Raw genomic sequence first — 22815 nt, 5'->3', positions numbered from 1 at the left:
AGTTCTGTTACAGGTCATAGAAACAAGTCAAAAGATGTATGGAATCAATCGTTAGGATGTTAACATAAAACATCAATGTTCCAACCGGAGAATTCCTATGTCTGAAGAAAAGCACTGGAACGAGAGCTAACTGTGTCGGGAGCACGCGTCACGAGCCTGAGACACTCTGCCAGACCACTGACTCAAGCAGGTCTCATGAGCCCCTCCTTTATAGTAGAATCCTCAAACCAGTTTCTAAAGACGGTTGACATCTAATGGAAGCCGTATGAAGTGCAACTTGACTCCAAAGATACTGTGTATTCGGTAGGCCAAGCTTTGAAAAACGACAAACCTCAGATTTCCCACTTCCTGGTTGGATTTTTCTCAGGTTTTCGCCTGCCATATGAGTTCTGTTATACTCGCAGACCTCATTCAAAGAGTTTTAGAAACCTCAGAGTTTTCTATCCAATACTAATAATATGCATATATTAGCATCTGGGACAGAGTCGGAGATAGTTCACTCTGGGCACGCTATTCATCCAAAAGTAAAAATGCTGCCCCCTATCCCGAAAAGGTTAACATACAGGTGTATGATCTTAATTTGATCACCATGTTGTTGCAGGAATTGTCCTGTAGAGCAGGAATTGCAAACTAGCAGTGCATTTGAGGTTTAAAAAGGCTTCTGAAGTTTGTAGTTTCCACTAGGGCTATCCCTGACAAAACAAAATCTTAGTCAACCTAGCGTCGTCTGTTCTTTCAACAAATCTATTGGTCAAAATGTTACCTTGTATTTTTCCCTATATCGACACACCCTATATGTTTTCATAAAATCAACTATATGTAGGCTACTGAGCTTGTCTGATGCTTTAAGCACACAGTGATTCAATAATTAAGACTCACAAATGACTTGGGGGGGATAGTCTGGCCAGAAGAAGAACCTGTTCCTGTCTCTCCTCCAGCTACTGCTGGTCATAGATTCTGTCATGAAGCTCCTGAAGCTACCGGGAGGTAATAGGCTGCACCAGGGGTTGTCAACCTTTTCCATTTGGAGTGCCAATTTATCCTACTATTTCTACCGATATGTGTGCCAGTTCTGATTTTCATTTCATTTAGAATAAAGCCTTCGTATCTCAAAATCATTATAATGTGGTTAATCATGATTCTTAAAGTAACTTCTATTGCTTCTATGTAAAAATAGCCTACATAAAGCCAACAAATAAAAATATTGCAGGTAGAAAATATCCTAATTTAAAAGGCATTCTATAGATCACATTGGCTACACATGGCCTGTCTGCAAGGAACTTAAAACATTGTATCAACTATTAACTTGGTCTGGCCTGAAGCTGGTGCTTGCAAACTTGCAACATTGTATAGAATATTCTGGGCCCTCATAGTTTCCCGTGCCAGTGAGCCCCTGACAGACAGCTGTAGGCTATCTGCACCAGGGATAAGAAGTAATCAGGTAGGCCTATTTTATGAAGGTTCCACCGGATCAGAGCAAGAGTGGAAGAGAGCTGGAAAGATGTTTCAAATGGGCTACGTTGAGGACCTATTGTCATTCTCAAGGGAAATAAAAGTACTTTGTGAAGAAAAAAATGACTTTGAGACGCTCCACAGTTAAGACAATCAGAAATACTATCAGATCCACAAATGGGCACATTTCTATGCCTACATTTGCATGCAGGCCAAGTAGTCTGCATAATCGGATGTACATACTTACTCAACATTAACAGGAGCGCTACAAACAAAAGACGATGAATAAATTGACCATTCGTCAATGGAAGGAAATGAAACAAAACGTGTTCCTCACAAGTGTAACCTAGGTTGTGCGTTCCGTAAACAACTTGTCCACTTTGGTTTTGCGAAGGTCAAGGGGCAAAGCTGAGAGGGCAACCGGCTATTGTTTGTTTACTAAACAAATGGCAGATTATCTAGTGTGATGGTGTGAAGGAGTATTTCTAGATACAGGAAGGGGTGTGTGTACTGTTGCTGTCCCTCACTCAACATATGGTTAACTGATTGAGAGTTGGCATGACTTTATTTGGTACACACACACATTCTTATCCCCTCAGTCAGTGGCTGGGTAGTGTTTTATTGCAGTTTCTGTTGTCAGTTTGTCTCTAGCTCTGTTTTGTGTAAATCACCCTGGCAGGACAGATCCCCTTCACTGCTACACACAGTCTTCTTCCTCCCACCCGGGCGGGGTTAGAATGTTGACCTGTTTATGCGTTAGAGGTGGAGTGGTTCAGGTTCCTGTGCTGGATCTGATATGGCAGCTATTTCCCCCCCATCTCAGCATCAAGTTATTGGTACCCCCTCCCCCCCATTCCCCAAACCTTGTGGGGATCTCGTTACCGTGCCGACGATCAGCCCATTTATTAGGTCTATAAATCACTGCTGTGTGGTCTGTCATCAGACCCTGTTAACCTCTCATTGTCATTTCCCACTGTCTGCAACCTGTCATCTCTCACACGTGTGCACATGCACACACATGCTACCTGTGGTGTTCAGTGTCATGTGTGCATCTAACCATAGATGTATTTACGCTTCACTTAGTGACCGTATAATTCTTCTATAATACGATGTTGTAGTCTTACCCTTGGACTCTGTTATTAGGTCTTCATGTGAATTGGTGATTCAATTATTAAAAATATATTATTATGCCATTTAGCAGACTGTTTTATTCAAAGCAATTTAGTCATGCGTGCAGGAAAAGGAAATTGCCGCCCGAGTGATTTTATTCAGGGGTAAGTACTTAAGTAAAAATACTTTTACGTTTTTTGGGCTATCTGTACTTTACTATTTATATTTTTGTACTTTTTACTCCATATATTTTCTCAGACACCCAAAAGTGCATTTTGATCATCACTGATCATCCCTACTGCCTCTGATCTGACAGACTCACGAAACACAAAGGCTTTGTTTGTAAATGTTTGATGTCTGAGTGTTGGAGTGTTCCCCTGGCTATCTGTAGATGATGTCTGAGTGTTGGAGTGTTCCCCTGGCTATCTGTAGATGATGTCTGAGTGTTGGAGTGTTCCCCTGGCTATCTGTAGATGGTGTTGGAGTGTTCCCCTGGCTATCTGTAGATGATGTCTGAGTGTTGGAGTGTTCCCCTGGCTATCTGTAGATGATGTCTGAGTGTTGGAGTGTTCCCCTGGCTATCTGTAGATGATGTCTGAGTGTTGGAGTGTTCCCCTGGCTATCTGTAGATGATGTCTGAGTGTTGGAGTGTTCCCCTGGCTATCTGTAGATGATGTCTGAGTGTTGGAGTGTTCCCCTGGCTATCTGTAGATGGTGTTGGAGTGTTCCCCTGGCTATCTGTAGATGGGGAGAAAGTAAATGGAACTTGGTTTGCTTAATATAAGGAGTTTGAAATGATGTATACTTTTAATTTAATTTTTGATACTTAAGTATATTATTGCAATTACTTTTACTTTTGATAGTTAAGTATATTTAAAACCAAAAACACAGTATTTTAAACTTTTACTTCAGTCATTTTCTATTAAGTTATCTTTACTCAAAGATATGACAATTGGCCATTTTTTCCACCACTGTTTTTGCCACAGTTCACGCACACTCTAGGGTCAAAAAGTTATAATCTTAAAGTCCTCTAACAACGAGCTTGACTAACAAACACACACAGGCATGATGAAGACCGGGTCGGAACATCATAATAAAATCACCTTGCAGCAGTGTGCGGCATTTTCCTTTTTACGTTTATTGAATTCACCATAAAAAGTACCTGAATGTGCAGTTCTTCAGCTTTAGTATATGAGACGTAACTTGTGGGTGTGTGGATCTGTTATTGCAGGGCAGATGTGTGGATCTGTTACTGCAGGGCAGATGTGTGGATCTGTTATTGCAGGGCAGATGTGTGGATCTGTTATTGCAGGGCAGATGTGTGGATCTGTTATTGCAGGGCAGATGTGTGGATCTGTTATTGCAGGGCAGATGTGTGGATCTGTTATTGCAGGGTAGATGTGTGGATCTGTTATTGCAGGGCAGATGTGTGGATCTGTTACTGCAGGGCAGATGTGTGGATCTGTTATTGCAGGGCAGATGTGTGGATCTGTTATTGCAGGGTAGATGTGTGGATCTGTTATTGCAGGGCAGATGTGTGGATCTGTTACTGCAGGGCAGATGTGTGGATCTGTTATTGCAGGGCAGATGTGTGGATCTGTTACTGCAGGGCAGATGTGTGGATCTGTTATTGCAGGGCAGATGTGTGGATCTGTTATTGCAGGGCAGATGTGTGGATCTGTTATTGCAGGGCAGATGTGTGGATCTGTTATTGCAGGGCGGATGTGTGGATCTGTTATTGCAGGGCGGATGTGTGGATCTGTTATTGCAGGGCGGATGTGTGGATCTGTTATTGCAGGGCGGATGTGTGGATCTGTTATTGCAGGGCGGATGTGTGGATCTGTTATTGCAGGGCGGATGTGTGGATCTGTTATTGCAGGGCGGATGTGTGGATCTGTTATTGCAGGGCGGATGTGTGGATCTGTTATTGCAGGGCGGATGTGTGGATCTGTTATTGCAGGGCGGATGTGTGGATCTGTTATTGCAGGGCGGATGTGTGGATCTGTTATTGCAGGGCGGATGTGTGGATCTGTTATTGCAGGGCGGATGTGTGGATCTGTTACTGCAGGGCGGATGTGTGGATCTGTTACTGCAGGGCGGATGTGTGGATCTGTTACTGCAGGGCGGATGTGTGGATCTGTTACTGCAGGGCGGATGTGTGGATCTGTTACTGCAGGGCGGATGTGTGGATCTGTTATTGCAGGGCGGATGTGTGGATCTGTTATTGCAGGGCTGATGTGTGGATCTGTTATTGCAGGGCTGATGTGTGGATCTGTTATTGCAGGGCAGATGTGTGGATCTGTTATTGCAGGGCAGATGTGTGGATCTGTTAATGCAGGGCAGATGTGTGGATCTGTTATTGCAGGGCAGATGTGTGGATATGTTAATGCAGGGCAGATGTGTGGATATGTTATTGCAGGGCAGATGTGTGGATCTGTTATTGCAGGGCAGATGTGTGGATCTGTTATTGCAGGGCAGATGTGTGGATCTGTTATTGCAGGGCAGATGTGTGGATCTGTTATTGCAGGGCAGATGTGTGGATATGTTAATGCAGGGCAGATGTGTGGATATGTTACTGCAGGGCAGATGTGTGGATCTGTTACTGCAGGGCAGATGTGTGGATCTGTTACTGCAGGGCAGATGTGTGGATCTGTTACTGCAGGGCAGATGTGTGGATCTGTTACTGCAGGGCAGATGTGTGGATCTGTTACTGCAGGGCAGATGTGTGGATCTGTTATTGCAGGGCAGATGTGTGGATCTGTTATTGCAGGGCAGATGTGTGGATCTGTTATTGCAGGGCAGATGTGTGGATCTGTTATTGCAGGGCAGATGTGTGGATCTGTTATTGCAGGGCAGATGTGTGGATCTGTTATTGCAGGGCAGATGTGTGGATCTGTTATTGCAGGGCAGATGTGTGGATCTGTTATTGCAGGGCAGATGTGTGGATCTGTTAATGCAGGGCAGATGTGTGGATCTGTTAATGCAGGGCAGATGTGTGGATCTGTTAATGCAGGGCAGATGTGTGGATCTGTTAATGCAGGGCAGATGTGTGGATCTGTTAATGCAGGGCAGATGTGTGGATCTGTTATTGCAGGGCAGATGTGTGGATCTGTTAATGCAGGGCAGATGTGTGGATCTGTTATTGCAGGGTAGATGTGTGGATATGTTAATGCAGGGCAGATGTGTGGATCTGTTAATGCAGGGCAGATGTGTGGATCTGTTATTGCAGGGCAGATGTGTGGATCTGTTATTGCAGGGCAGATGTGTGGATCTGTTATTGCAGGGCAGATGTGTGGATATGTTAATGCAGGGCAGATGTGTGGATCTGTTATTGCAGGGCAGATGTGTGGATCTGTTAATGCAGGGCAGATGTGTGGATCTGTTATTGCAGGGCAGATTCATCTCTGCATCCAGAACCAAATGTTGCATGCACACTTGCAACTATAGATGGTTGTTTTGGCCAACATGACTACATGTTGATAAAGAGGTCTACGTTCCCTGGCCGGAGCGATTGCCACCTCATATTTCGTCTGTCTCTGATGTCGTTAATCAGATCAAGCCAACCCCACGACACCCTCTCTGTACTGTGACTGGAAGTCGCGTTAGATAAAAGTGTCAGCTAAATGGTATATAATATATATATACACACACACACACACACACACACACACACACACACACACACACACACACACACACACACATTTATATATATATATATATTTTTTTAAATCAGGGCAGCAGATTTCTAAAGATCTCTGTGTATTGAGTTGATTGAACTATTCCATCTAGCATCGCATATATAGTTAAAATATGGCACCAATACAACACACGCTGATGTCATTTGATGCATCTCACTCAAAAGCCTGTCCTTATTTGGCCGTGGCTTAATGTCTTTCTTTTAGTTTGTTTCTCTGCATCATTCGCTGGTTCACACACTCTCTAGTTTCTCACCAAAATCTCTCCTCTATTACTCCTCTCTTTCCTGAAAACTCTTCTTTCTCTGTTCACACACACACACACACAGCTCTATAGGGCATGTGTTTTTTTTATTTCAGACTACACACTTGCTATGTCCATGCATGTACCCGTTTGTGTAAAATAAACTTTCTGTGCACGCCAGTAATCGTCTCTCACTATTTTAATAGTGAGGCTATAGAGTGAGGAGAGTGAATCCCGTGTGTGTTTATTTCTCTCCTCAGCTGCTTGGTAAAATATCCCACTCTAAATGCCATTCCCCACCACTCTCCCATAGCTGTGTTAATCAGGCACACACACACACACACACTAACATATCTGGGCCCAACCCCAGTGCTCACAGACAGACATTCTGTTCATTCCTCTTCACTTTCTCAGGCCCTCGGTGTCAAACAGGTGGGCACACTGTGTGTGTGTCACTCACTCACATGGCTGCATGAGGTAATCACACACACAAAAACACATGCACCCTCCGGCATCCACAGAATCACACACATGCTGCTTTGTTGTTTTGAAGGACCAGCCTCGTCCCTGGAGTCATTATCCACTACATCATGGTTATATTGATCCTTTTGTTCTGCTTCATTTTCCACCTGTATTAGATGTTTTTGATTGGACTGTTATTCTGGCCACAATGTTACTAGAACCAATATTTTCATGTGATCAACCAGTTAAGAGGCCTGCTACAACACAGCCCCCCCTGTACTGAGCTGTATGCTGGTAGGACCTCCTCTCTCAGCTCTGTCTCTCGTCAACCTGTCAACTGGCCATAACTAAAGACCTGATAGACAGGCCATGCGTGACAGATGCACATAAACCACCCTGAACCCGGGACGGAGAGGGGATGGCATGCACAGGCACACACATATGATGTCCAAAGACATGCCAACAGGGGTGTTAGTTAGTGGCAATAGGGACTGCAACTGGGTGGGAATGTTCCCATGTTAAACCTCAAGGCCATATGGGTCATGGTCATGTGACAGTCACTGAGATTGATTTTATTATGGTTTAGTCTATGACATCAGTTTTAGTGTGTTTACATGGATTCATGCAAACCTTTGGCCTCTACATACAGTAGACCTGGCTATTTATTCAGGTATGGGCTTCTGCTGAAGGTTGTTTGATGAAAAATGGAAGACTGTTGCACAGCCGGTTTAGCTTGGTGGAACCAGCTTGATCACTGGGTCCACCAGGCTACTTCAGTTCAACTGATCACTGGGTCCACCAGGCTACTTCAGTTCAACTGATCACTGGGTCCACCAGGCTACTTCAGTTCAACTGATCACTGGGTCCACCAGGCTACTTCAGTTCAACTGATCACTGGGTCCACCAGGCTACTTCAGTTCAACTGATCACTGGGTACACCAGGCTACCACTGGTTTGCATTGCAATAAAATGTCAACATTACAAACCGTGCAGTTGAGAATAAACATTTACAATTTTTTCCCATCCACCTGCTCTGAGTCTTGTGTTTTGAGTACAGTACCCAGAATGTGTTCTGTTGTATAACGCAAAGCTCCAGGAAGCTGCTGCTAAACATGTCAATCACAGAGCAGGACACTGGCTTCCACCTCCTCACTCCATCTATCCCTCACCCCAGCCCCCTCCTCAACCCTCCAGTAATCCAACACTCCCTCCCTCTCCTCCATGTGTCTTCACAGAGTGAAGTGTTACCATAATAATCATGGGGGTTTGGCATTTGTGTGGGAAGAGGAGCACAGAGTCCTCAGATTGCCTGGCATGTTAATTATGGGGCCTCCTCTCTCCTGCTCGCTCTCTCTCTCTCCCTCCTACCCGGCCGCATGCAGGGACACTTGTGTTCCCGTTAGGGCAGGGGTAGTGGGTGAGGGGGTAGGAGGGTTCGGTACGTTAGCGCTTGGTAGTTGAGGTCCAGCTCTGTTCTAGCCTCTAACCCCCACCTGTAAGACAATCCTCCCTCTAGCCCTCCAGTGGGTTTAGGATGGTGAACCTCGGAGGAGGAGAGACGGACAGTTTACCCTCCGAGTTAAACAGGACATGAATCTGTCTGTGTGGGGTTACCTCACCACCATACAGTTTTCTGGCCACAAATTGTACTCGTTTACTCACTCACTCACATACATATAGTACTCGTTTACTCACTCACTCACTCACTCACTCACTCACTCACTCACTCACTCACTCACTCACTCACATGCATATAATACTTGTTTACTCACTCACTCACATACATACATACAGTACTCGTTTACTCACTCACTCACTCGCATACATATAGTACTCGTTTAGTCACTCACATACATACAGTGCCTTGCGAAAGTATTCGGCCCCCTTGAACTTGGCGACCTTTTGCCACATTTCAGGCTTCAAACATAAAGATATAAAACTGTATTTTTTTGTGAAGAATCAACAACTATTGGGACACAATCATGAAGTGGAACGACATTTATTGGATATTTCAAACTTTTTTAACAAATCAAAAACTGAAAAATTGGGCTCTTCCCCATTTATACTGTCTCCCCCCACCTCCTTGCACACTCCCTTTATCCCTATTCCTCCTTTTCTCACCTCTATCCTTTTCTCCTGAGAGGGAGTGATCTTTTCCTATTTAACTGGTTGGCTGATGCTCTACCTTGGTCACCCCTGTCTCCCCCTTTCCTAGACTCCTAGCTAGCTTACCTGTTCTCTCTCAACCTGTCCCATCCTTCTTTCCCTGGGTCAGCTGTGCATGGCTAGGGGCCAGATCATTCTCACACTCCCTCCTCAGTCTACCCTTCCCCTGCCTCTCTGTCAACCTGTCCCGTCTAGTTCTGCTCCCCTGCTCTCCTTGGGTCAGCTGGGTAAGGTGAAGGACCAATTATCACCCCTGACTCACTTCCCCATCCCGTCCAGTGCTGCTCGACCTGGCCCTCTCCACCAAACCCAGGCAGAGCCCTCTAGCCCCAGCCCCTGGCATGGGGAAACCCAACCATCTAATCTCTCTCTCTCTCTCAGCCTTTCCAACTTTCCATTTCAGGACCAGACCCCCACCCCCTGTCTATTCTGGTTCTCTAGAGTTATCCAGCCAGTGACCCCTCTTCCTGCCCCAGTCCCTCCCTCATCCCGTCCCTGCCCCAGTCTCTCCCTCATCCCGTCCCTGCCCCAGTCTCTCCCTCATCCTGCCCCAGTCTCTCCCTCATCCTGCCCCAGTCCCTCCCCATCCCGTCCCTCCCTCATCCCGTCCCTGCCCCAGTCCCTCCCTCATCCCGTCTCTCCCTCATCCCATCCCAGTCTCTCCCTCATCCCATCCCAGTTCCTCCCTCATCCCCTCCCTGCCCCAGTCCCTCCCTTATCCCGTCTCTCCCTCATCCCATCCCAGTCTCTCCCGCATCCCATCCCAGTCCCTCCCTCATCCCATCCCAGTCCCTCCCCCAGTCCCTCCCTCATCCCGTCCCTGCCCAAGTCCATCCCTTGGGGGCAGTTACGTTTTCTCCGCTCTCTTATGTGGCTGTCTGCTTCCAGTCATGACAGGCATGCAAGCCTCCCAGCTCAACACCAGTCTCTTCTAAACCTCTACCCTGACCCTCACCCCCCCCCCTCAGCGTTCCATGCCTAGACACACACACCATCTCTATCCCATCCCCACAGGTGCCATCAGAACCAATGCATTCCAGAAACGGAGCAATTTCTTCAACAGATGTAAACATATATTTATCCTGTCACTCCCTCTCTCTTTCCCTCCACTCCATCTCCTCCTCCCTCCCTCCCTCACTTCAGCCCCCTCTTAACTCCTTCTAGTACCTTCTCTCTCTCCCTCCCCAACCATCCCTCCCTGAGCTTGCCCTGGGTGTGTGGGTGTTTAATAATGGATGATTGTGTTAATCAAGCTGTTGTTGTTAAAGGACTTTAAGATAACTGTTAATTCCACTGGGCCTGTATTGATTATCTGTGGTGGGGATTGGTTTATAGCCCAGGCGAAACATACTCACCCATCCTCATCTTATCTCCCACTCCCCTCCTCACCCGTACTTGCTCATTCCCATTCTGCCCCCTCCTCCTCCTCATCGCCTCGCCTCCTCCTCCTCGTCTCCCCCCAGTATACACACACACACACACACACACACACACACACACACACACACACACACACACACACACACACACACACACACACACTCCTTGCTGGGATCCCTATAACCCTAATGCGTGGTGTGTCTGTCTCTCTCCTTCCTCTCTCTCTTCCTCTTTACCCTCTTTTGGCAGTTGGTGTTGGGAATAGGCCTATTGGTCATCTAGGTACACTGATAATGTTGTCGGTGATCTTGGTACGCTGCTAGTGTTGTCTGTGATCTTGGTACACTGCTAGGATTGTCGTTGATCTTGGTACTAGAGGTCGAGCGAATATGATTTTTCAACGCCAATACCGATTTATTGGAGGACCCCAAAAAAGCCGATACATATTATGGTTGGGGACAGTCGTCCAACGATTGTGCTTTTTTCACATGCCCTTTTGTTATCATCCCCCAGCGTTGCATCCATTATATGGTTAGAGCGTTGGACGAGTTAACTGTAAGGTTGCAAGATTAGATCCCCAGAGCTGACAAGTTGAAAATCTGTCGTTCTGCCCCTGAACAAGGCAGTTAACCTACTGTTCCTAGGCCGTCGTTTAAAATAAGAAAGTGTTCTTAACTGACTTGCCTAGTTAAATGAAGGTGTGTATGTATGTATGTATGTGTATATATATATATATATATATATATATAAAAAAGAAGACGAATCGGCTCCCCAAAATAACGATTTCCGATTTGTTATGAAACTTGAAATCGGCCCTAATTAATCGGCCATCCCGATTTAATCGGTCGACCTCTACTTGGTACGCTGCTAGGGTTGTCGGTGATCTTGGTACGCTGGCCTGCACAGAACGCTGACCTCAACCCCATCGAACACCTTTGGGATGAATTGGCACACCGACTGCGAACCAGGCGTAATTACCCAACATCAGTGCTGACCTCACTAATGCTCTTGTGGCTGAATGGGAGCAAGTTCCTGCAGCAATGTTCCAACACCTAGCGGGAAGGCCTTCCCAGAAGAGTGGAGGCTGTTATAGCAGCAAAGGGGGGGGGGCAAATCCATGTTTAATGCCCATGATTTTGGAATGAGATGTTTGACAAGCAGGTGTCCACATACTTTTGGTCATGTTGAAAAGATAATGGTTCTATATATTTAAAAAATATATATCATATTTGAGAACTAACAATCACACACAGAGAGGTAGGTGTGTGTGTGTGTGTGTGTGAGAGAGAGGGTGTGGGGAGAGGTGTGTGTGTGTGGGGAGAGGTGTGTGTGTGGGGAGAGGTGTGTGTGTGTGTGTGAGAGAGAGGGTGTGGGGAGAGGTGTGTGTGTGTGTGGGGAGAGGTGGTGTGTGTGTGTGTGTGTGGGGAGAGGTGTGTGTGTGTGGGGAGAGGTGTGTGTGTGAGAGAGAGGGTGTGGGGAGAGGTAGGTGTGTGTGTGTGAGAGAGAGGGTGTGGGGAGAGCTGTGTGTGAGAGAGGGTGTGGGGAGAGCTGTGTGTGAGAGAGGGTGTGGGGAGAGCTGTGTGTGAGAGAGGGTGTGGGGAGAGCTGTGTGTGAGAGAGACAGGGTGTGGGTGTGGGGAGAGGTGTGTGTGTGTGTGTGTGAGAGAGAGAAAGTGTACAACGTAGAACACCAAATAATGCATGCAGAGCAAAATTAGGCCGATACCCAATAATTATCAAAATCCAGAAAAGAGCTGTTAAATTCTACAACCACCTAAAAGGAAGTGATTCCCAGACCTTCCATAACAAAGCCATCACCTACAGAGAAATGAACCTGGAGAAGTCCCCTAAGCAAGCTGGTCCTGGGGCTCTGTTCACGAACACACCCCACAGAGCCCCAGGACAGCAGCACAATTAGACCCAACCAAATCATGAGAAAACAAAAAGATAATTACTTGACACATTGGAAAGAATTAACAAAAAAACAGAGCAAAGTAGAATGCTATTTGGCCCTAAACAGAGAGTACACAGTGGCAGAATACCTGTCCACGGTGAATGACCCAAACTTAAGGATAGCTTTGACTATGTACAGACTCAGTGAGCATAGCCTTGCTATTGAGAGGCCGCCGTAGACAGACCTGGCTCTCAAGAGAAATGCCGAAAAACAGCACACCTGAGTTGCAAAATGCTGTGCTTAAATTGTTCTACATGGTTTTAATTTCTGGCTGCTTCCCTGAACACGACTGTCCACCTTACACACACTCATTAATAAACACTACTGTCCACCTTACACACACTCGTTAATAAACACGACTGTCCACCTTACACACACTCATTAATAAACACTACTGTCCACCTTACACACACTCGTTAATAAACACTACTGTCCACCTTACACACACTCGTTAATAAACACGACTGTCCACCTTACACACACTCGTTAATAAACACGACTGTCCACCTTACACACACTCATTAATAAACACTACTGTCCACCTTACACACACTCGTTAATAAACACTACTGTCCACCTTACACACACTCGTTAATAAACACGACTGTCCACCTTACACACACTCATTAATAAACACTACTGTCCACCTTACACACACTCGTTAATAAACACGACTGTCCACCTTACACACACTCGTTAATAAACACGACTGTCCACCTTACACACACTCGTTAATAAACACTACTGTCCACCTTACACACACTCGTTAATAAACACGACTGTCCACCTTACACACACTCGTTAATAAACACTACTGTCCACCTTACACACACTCATTAATAAACACTACTGTCCACCTTACACACACTCATTAATAAACACTTCTGTCCACCTTACACACACTCATTAATAAACACTACTGTCCACCTTACACACACTCATTAATAAACACTACTGTCCACCTTACACACACTCATTAATAAACACTACTGTCCACCTTACACACACTCGTTAATAAACACGACTGTCCACCTTCCCTCATCTCCCCTATCCACAAAAGTGGAGACAAATCAGAACCCAATAATTACAGGGGAATTTGCGTAAACAGCAACTTGGGAAAGGTTTTCTGTAGCATTTTGAATTCAAGAATTCAAACCTTTCATCAAGAAAAACATGTAATTAGTAAATGTCAATTTCTTTCTCCCTAACCACTGCTTTACTGACCATATATACATCTTACACACACTCATTAATAAACACCACTGCTCTATTGACCATATATACATCTTACACACACTCATTAATCAACACCACCGCACTACTGTCTACCTTACACACACTCATTAATAAACACTACTGTCCACCTTACACACACTCATTAATAAATACCACCACACTTCTGTCCACCTTACACACACTCATTAATAAACACTACTGTCCACCTTACACACACTCATTAATAAACACTACTGTCCACCTTACACACACTCATTAATAAACACTACTGTCCACCTTACACACACTCATTAATAAACACTACTGTCCACCTTACACACACTCATTAATAAACACTACTGTCCACCTTACACACACTCATTAATAAACACTACTGTCCACCTTACACACACTCATTAATAAACACTACTGTCCACCTTACAAAAACTCATTAATAAACACTACTGTCCACCTTACACACACTCATTAATAAAGACTACTGTCCACCTTACACACACTCATTAATAAACACTACTGTCCACCTTACACACACTCATTAATAAACACTTCTGTCCACCTTACACACACTCATTAATAAACACTACTGTCCACCTTACACACACTCATTAATAAACACTACTGTCCACCTTACACACACTCATTAATAAACACTACTGTCCACCTTACACACACTCATTAATAAACACTACTGTCCACCTTACACACACTCATTAATAAATACCACCACACTTCTGTCCACCTTACACACACTCATTAATAAACACTACTGTCCACCTTACACACACTCATTAATAAACACTACTGTCCACCTTACACACACTCATTAATAAACACTTCTGTCCACCTTACACACACTCATTAATAAACACTACTGTCCACCTTACACACACTCATTAATAAACACTACTGTCCACCTTACACACACTCATTAATAAACACTACTGTCCATCTTACACACACTCATTAATAAACACTACTGTCCACCTTACACAAACTCATTAATAAACACTACTGTCCACCTTACACACACTCGTTAATAAACACTACTGTCCACCTTACACACACTCATTAATAAACACTACTGTCCACCTTACACACACTCATTAATAAACACTACTGTCCACCTTACACACACTCATTAATAAACACTACTGTCCACCTTACACACACTCATTAATAAACACTTCTGTCCACCTTACACAAACTCATTAATAAACACTACTGTCCACCTTACACACACTCATTAATAAACACTACTGTCCACCTTACACACACTCATTAATAAACACTTCTGTCCACCTTACACACACTCATTAATAAACACTACTGTCCACCTTACACACACTCATTAATAAACACTACTGTCCACCTTACACACACTCATTAATAAACACTTCTGTCCACCTTACACACACTCATTAATAAACACTACTGTCCACCTTACACACACTCATTAATAAACACTACTGTCCACCTTACACAAACTCATTAATAAACACTACTGTCCACCTTACACACACTCATTAATAAACACTACTGTCCACCTTACACACACTCATTAATAAACACTACTGTCCACCTTACACACACTCATTAATAAACACTACTGTCCACCTTACACACACTCATTAATAAACACTACTGTCCACCTTACACAAACTCATTAATAAACACTACTGTCCACCTTACACACACTCATTAATAAACACTACTGTCCACCTTACACACACTCGTTAATAAACACTTCTGTCCACCTTACACACACTCGTTAATAAACACTACTGTCCACCTTACACACACTCGTTAATAAACACTACTGTCCACCTTACACACACTCGTTAATAAACACTTCTGTCCACCTTACACACACCCGTTAATAAACACTACTGTCCACCTTACACACACTCGTTAATAAACACTTCTGTCCACCTTACACACACTCGTTAATAAACACTTCTGTCCACCTTACACACACTCGTTAATAAACACTTCTGTCCACCTTACACACACTCGTTAATAAACACTACTGTCCACCTTACACACACTCGTTAATAAACACTACTGTCCACCTTACACACACTCGTTAATAAACACTACTGTCCACCTTACACACACTCGTTAATAAACACTACTGTCCACCTTACACACACTCATTAATAAACACTTCTGTCCACCTTACACACACTCATTAATAAACACTACTGTCCACCTTACACACACTCATTAATAAACACTACTGTCCACCTTACACACACTCATTAATAAACACTACTGTCCACCTTACACACACTCATTAATAAACACTACTGTCCACCTTACACACACTCATTAATAAACACTACTGTCCACCTTACACACACACTCATTAATAAACACTACTGTCCACCTTACACACACTCATTAATAAACACTACTGTCCACCTTACACACACTCATTAATAAACACTACTGTCCACCTTACACACACTCATTAATAAACACTACTGTCCACCTTACACACACTCATTAATAAACACTACTGTCCACCTTACACACACTCGTTAATAAACACTACTGTCCACCTTACACACACTCGTTAATAAACACTACTGTCCACCTTACACACACTCGTTAATAAACACTACTGTCCACCTTACACACACTCGTTAATAAACACTACTGTCCACCTTACACACACTCGTTAATAAACACTACTGTCCACCTTACACACACTCGTTAATAAACACTACTGTCCACCTTACACACACTCGTTAATAAACACTACTGTCCACCTTACACACACTCGTTAATAAACACTACTGTCCACCTTACACACACTCGTTAATAAACACTACTGTCCACCTTACACACACTCGTTAATAAACACTACTGTCCACCTTACACACACTCGTTAATAAACACTACTGTCCACCTTACACACACTCGTTAATAAACACTACTGTCCACCTTACACACACTCGTTAATAAACACTACTGTCCACCTTACACACACTCGTTAATAAACACTACTGTCCACCTTACACACACTCGTTAATAAACACGACTGTCCATCTTACACACACTCGTTAATAAACACTACTGTCCACCTTACACACACTCGTTAATAAACACTACTGTCCACCTTACACACACTCGTTAATAAACACTACTGTCCACCTTACACACACTCGTTAATAAACACTACTGTCCACCTTACACACACTCGTTAATAAACACTACTGTCCACCTTACACACACTCGTTAATAAACACTACTGTCCACCTTACACACACTCGTTAATAAACACTACTGTCCACCTTACACACACTCGTTAATAAACACTACTGTCCACCTTACACACACTCGTTAATAAACACGACTGTCCATCTTACACACACTCGTTAATAAACACTACTGTCCACCTTACACACACTCGTTAATAAACACTACTGTCCACCTTACACACACTCGTTAATAAACACTACTGTCCACCTTACACACACTCGTTAATAAACACTACTGTCCACCTTACACACACTCGTTAATAAACACTACTGTCCACCTTACACACACTCGTTAATAAACACTACTGTCCACCTTACACACACTCGTTAATAAACACTACTGTCCACCTTACACACACTCATTAATAAAGACGTCCACCAAAAAAAGAGGGCAAAATCTTTGCTTGCTTTATTGACTTAAAAAAAAACATTTGATTCTATTTGCCACAAAGGGCTATTCTACAACATTCTCCAAAGTGGGCTTGGTGGTAAGGTATATGACTTAATAAAATATATGTACACAGAAAACAAGTGTGCAATAAAAATCAAAAACCAAAGAACATAATTATTTTCACAATGTCAAGGTGTGAGACAAGGCTGAATGAATTAGCAGACATGTTGGACCATTCTGCAGCCCCAGAAATACCTGCTATATGCTGATGACTTGGTACTTCTAATTTAGGCGGCAGCATAGCCTAGTGGTTAGAGCATTGGACTAGTAAGGTTGCAAGATTGAATCCCCGGGTTGACAAGGTACAAATCTGTCGTTCTGCCCCTGAACAACCGTCATTGAAAATAATAATTTCTTCTTAAGACTTGCCTAGATAAATAAAGGAAACATAAATAAAAATCACCAACCAAAGGTCTTCAACAGAACATTAATATTCTGGAGCAATATTGCCATAATTGTACCCTGGCAGTAAATTTCCAAGAAACAAAAATCATGATTTCTACCCCCCAAAAAACTGCTATCAGAAGCACACATATAAATTCACCCTGAACAACACCATAATTGAACACACTAAAATTTAAACCTACCGTCTCACCATATCTGCATTGGGAAACTTTAATATGGCAGTGAATGCACTCAAAGAAAAAGCCCGCAATAAAAATGAAATTATTCAAAATCAACATCCCAATTAGAATTTGGACCAACATATTTGACAGTGTAATCCTACCAATAGCTCTTTACGGAAGTGAGGTTTGGGGGCCACTCAATAAACTAGACTTTAAAATGTGCGACAAACATCCAATTGAAGCCTTCCATGCGAATTCTGTCTGAAAATTCTACAAGTCCAGAGAAATACCCCAACTAATGCATGTAGGGGAGAACTGGGCCACTTTCCAGTTATAATGAAAATACAGAAAATATCATAAATTCAAGTCCAAATTCAAGTCTGCAATTTAAAGCACTTCAAACCAAAGAGCTGAGCCCAGAAACGAGCTCTCTGTCAGCTGGTGTTGGACCTCACCAAAATAAAGAATTACAATAAGCAAAATCATGAACCAATCAAGACTCATACTTACAACATTGGAAAAAGAAACAAAATCCCGAAACCGACTAAATTGCTATCTGACCCTAAACAGAGAATATGAATTGGCTGATTATCTCTACTCAGAGATACGAAGCAGAGACAGATCCTTACCAAGTACAGATAGTGGGGAGGTGTGTGAGAGAGTGGGGAGGTGTGTGAGAGAGTGGGGAGGTGTGTGAGAGAGTGGGGAGGTGTGTGAGAGAGTGGGGATGTGTGTGAGAGAGTGGGGATGTGTGTGAGAGAGTGGGGATGTGTGTGAGAGAGTGGGGAGGTGTGTGAGAGAGAGGGGGGAGGTGTGTGAGAGAGAGGGGGAGGTGTGAGAGAGAGGGGGAGGTGTGTGAGAGAGGGGGGGTGTGTGAGAGAGAGGGGGAGGTGTGTGAGAGAGTGGGGGGAGGAGAGAGAGTGGGGAGGTGTGTGAGAGAGAGTGGGGAGGTGTGTGAGAGAGAGTGGGGAGGTGTGTGAGAGAGAGTGGGGAGGTGTGAGAGAGAGTGGGGAGGTGTGTGAGAGAGAGTGGGGAGGTGTGTGAGAGAGAGTGGGGAGGTGTGTGAGAGAGAGTGGGGAGGTGTGTGAGAGAGAGTGGGGAGGTGTGTGAGAGAGAGTGGGGAGGTGTGTGAGAGAGAGTGGGGAGGTGTGTGAGAGAGAGTGGGGAGGTGTGTGAGAGAGAGAGGAGGAGAGAGAGTGTGAGAGAGAGAGAGAGAGAGAGAGTGAGAGAGAGAGAGAGAGAGAGAGAGAGAGAGAGAGAGAGAGAGAATGAGAGTAGTGGAGGGTTGAGAGAGAGATGGAGAGAGAGAGAGAGAGAGAGAGAGAGAGAGAGAGAGAGAGAGAGAGAGAGAGAGAGAGGTTAATGATGATAGTAGTGGTATGGGTTGTAATGGTAATGATAGCAGTTTAATGATGATAGTAGTTGTACTGGTATGGATGGTAATGGTAGCAGTTTAATGATGATGATAGTAGTTGTACTGGTATGGATGGTAATGATAGCAGTTTAATGATGATGATAGTAGTTGTAATGATATGGGTGGTAATGGGAATGATAGCAGTTTAATGATGATGATAGTAGTGGTATTGGTGGTAATGGGAATGATAGCAGTTTAATGCTGAGGTGTGAGAGACTGGGGATGTGTGAGAGAGTGGGGATGTGTGTGAGAGAGTGGGGATGTGTGTGAGAGAGTGGGGAGGTGTGAGAGAGAGTGGGGAGGTGTGAGAGAGAGTGGGGAGGTGTGTGAGAGTGGGGAGGTGTGTGAGAGAGTGGGGAGGGAGAGAGAGAGAGCAAACTAGAATGCTATTTGGCCCTACACAGAGAGTACACAGCGGCAGAATACCTGACCACTGTGACTGACCCAAAATTAAGGAAAGCTTTGACTATGTACAGACTCAGTGAGCATAGCCTTGCTATTGAGAAAGGCCGCCGTAGGCAGACATGGCTCTCAAGAGAAGACAGGCTATGTGCTCACTGCCCACAAAATGAGGTGGAAACTGAGCTGCACTTCCTAACCTCCTGCCCAATGTATGACCATATTAGAGAGACATATTTCCCCCAGATCACACAGATCCACAAAGAATTCGAAAACATATCCAATTTTGAAAAACTCCCATACCTACTGGGTGAAATTCCACAGTGTGCCATCACAGCAGCAAGATTTGTGACCTGTTGCCACGAGAAAAGGGCAACCAGTGAAGAACAAACACCATTGTAAATACAACCCATATTTATGCTTATTTATTTTATCTTGTGTCCTTTAATTATTTGTACATTGTGTATGTATGTATATATGTATATATATATATATATATATATATGTATATATATATGTATGTATGTATATATGTATATATATATATATATATATATAATATGACATTTGTAATGTCTTTACTGTTTTGAAACTGTTGTATGTGTAATGTTTACTGTTAATTTTTGTTGTTTTTCACTTTATATATTCACTTTGTATGTTGTCTACCTCACTTGCTTTGGCAATGTTAACACATGTTTCCCATGCCAATAAAGCCCTTGAATTGAATTGAATTGAATTGAGTGGGGAGATGTGAGAATGGAGGTGTGAGAGAGTGGGGTGGTGTGTGAGAGGGAGAGGAGAGAGAGTGGGGTGAGATGGGAGAGAGAGACTTTTGACTTTTGGTCTTGCTTTATTGAAACATTCTTAATTCATTTAAAACTCACCCCCCCCACTCCTAAAATAAAAAATAAATAAATAAAAATACACAAAAACCCTCTCCTACAACCGTATATCCAAAACATCTTCCCCAGCAATACAGACAGTCCCCCCAACACACCATATCTCCTCAAACATCTCCACACATTTGATCATTTTATAGAACTCAAACTCAACCCTAAGGCGCGCAGAGACCATCCCATTAAACAGTAGTAAAGGGTCTGTTATCCCCCCACCTTTGACCCTGTTCCTCCTTGTTAGCCAAATAGCTAACTTTGCCTGAGCAAACAGAAAATTCAACAAAACACATTTTTCTTTCTCCTTACTCGAATACCTGTATCCCATTATAAACATCCCAACAGCAAAAAACACCGCCAACCTGTCACACAGACATTCCAACAGAGACATTAATGGCATTAACCTGGTGCACACAGAAAACACATGAATTACAGTTTCTTTCATTTGACAGAAAGGACACCCCTGCCCAATTCCCGGATCAACCCGTGCCAACCAGATGTTAGTGGCCAGGGCTCCATGAAGAACCCTCCACTGGAGGTCCCCTGACCTCTTTGGTACTGGGGGTTTGTAGAGCGCCCTCCATCTAAAACCCACCATACTCTCCGCCCCACATACCCCCTGCCACTGATGTGCCTTCACTCCTGTTAGGCTTCTAATGCTCCTCACCTTAACGCAGAGGTTGTAGAGGGCTTTACCTCCCACCCCCTCAAACTCCCCCAGGCTCAGAGTGTTAAAATCTAACAAGTCCTCCAGACCCCCTTGCCAGTCTCCAGTCTCTGCCGTCACCTGCAGTGGCGGGAACATTGGTGGCCCCTCTCCCTTTGGCCTCTCAAACACCCCCCTTACCGGCTCAGACAGTGCCTCCTGGACCTCCTCCAGGAATCTCTCCAGCAGCCTAAGAGACGTTATTCCTGTTTGTTGCGCCAAGACCTCCGGGGTTTTCCACCCCTCCTCTCCCAGCAGTCTCAGGTCACCCAGCCTTTGTAAACCCCCTGCCATCAGTTGCCTCTGCAGGGTGGCCGACTGAACCGATCTCAAAGGGATGGCTGGGTTGTGGAAGATGGGCTCCTCCCACACCCACTGCCCAGGCTCCACACCCCCTTCTCGTGTGGGCCTTAGCAGCTGCCAGGCCCTCAGCACCGCAGAGTAAAACTCTGAGAGACCTGCTGTACTCAGCCTCTCCAGCTTCATGAGGAACAGCTGCCGGTCCAACCCTAATCCGCCAGCTCTCCTCAGCAGCGCATGCTGGTTCCCTCCAGCCAACATCAGTGTGGTACAGCAGTCTCTGCACCGCCTTTAGTCGGAAAGCAGCCATCCTGCTCTCCAGTTCCACCAGGCCCTGTCCTCCTTCGTGGACGGTCATGTACAAAACTGCTGCCTTCAGCCAGTGATGTCCCGACCAAAAAAAAGTCCACCAGCTTGCGTTGCAGGTCTGCAAGCAGACCGGCGGGGGGGTTGAGGACAGCCAGTTTATGCCACAAGGAAGATGCCACCAGGTTGTTGATTATCAGCACCCTCCCTCTATATGACACTTGGGACAGGAGCCACCTCCACCTGGCCAGTCTTGACACCACTGCCTGTGTCAGCCCCTCCCAGTTCTTGCTGACCCACCTCTCCGAGCCCAGGTACACACCCAACACTTTAAGCCCTTCACAACCCCACTGCAAACCCCCTGGAAGCAGAGGAGGAGCCCTATCCCCCCATGCCCCACATAACAGAGCTTTGCTCTTTCCCCAGTTTACCTTAGCTGATGAAGCTCCCTCGTACACCTTCAGACTGGTCTCTAGTTCCTGCATATCTTGCCCATCCCTGACCATCACAGAAACATCATATGCATATGCTGAGACTGCAATTCCTGTCACCACATCCATGCCTGTCCAGCACACTCCCCGCAGTCTCCTGCGTAGCAGTCCTAAAAAAGGCTCAATGGCTAGTGTGTACAGCTGCCCAGATAGAGGGCATCCTTGTCTAATGCCCCGTCTCACCCAGACTGGCCTACTGAGCCCCCCTCCCACCTTAACCATACATGACGCCCCAGCATACACCAGCTTCACACAGGTCACAAAACTCTTCCCAAACCCAAACATCACATTAAACAGATACTCATGATCCACTCTATCAAAAGCC

At 44.7% G+C, this 22815-nt stretch overlaps 1 protein-coding gene and 1 long non-coding RNA gene across 10 annotated transcripts in view; one reads left to right on the top strand and one right to left on the bottom strand.

Moving 5' to 3' along the window:
* LOC118373427 (zinc finger CCCH domain-containing protein 3-like) overlaps positions 1 to 22815 on the top strand; it is a 118292-nt gene that overhangs the window by 5449 nt on the left and 90028 nt on the right. The gene's annotated exons all lie outside the window — the stretch shown is intronic.
* LOC127907283 (uncharacterized) lies at positions 13059 to 18258 on the bottom strand. Of its 9 annotated transcripts, none has more exons than XR_008064024.1 (6): positions 16788 to 18258; positions 16228 to 16717; positions 15596 to 15840; positions 14686 to 14720; positions 14546 to 14615; positions 13673 to 14510 (listed from the first exon to the last, which is right to left on the bottom strand). It is a non-coding gene; the product is annotated as an uncharacterized LOC127907283 (long non-coding RNA). The 9 variants fall into 9 exon arrangements; XR_008064031.1 differs by having other exon boundaries at positions 16823 to 18258; XR_008064028.1 differs by having other exon boundaries at positions 16228 to 17032; positions 17103 to 18258.

Source organism: Oncorhynchus keta, chromosome 1 (genome assembly GCF_023373465.1).
Source record: "Oncorhynchus keta strain PuntledgeMale-10-30-2019 chromosome 1, Oket_V2, whole genome shotgun sequence".
NCBI lineage: Eukaryota > Metazoa > Chordata > Actinopteri > Salmoniformes > Salmonidae > Oncorhynchus > Oncorhynchus keta.
The sequence above is the reverse complement of the archived record's forward strand: the minus strand, read 5'-3'. Positions and strand labels throughout refer to the sequence as shown.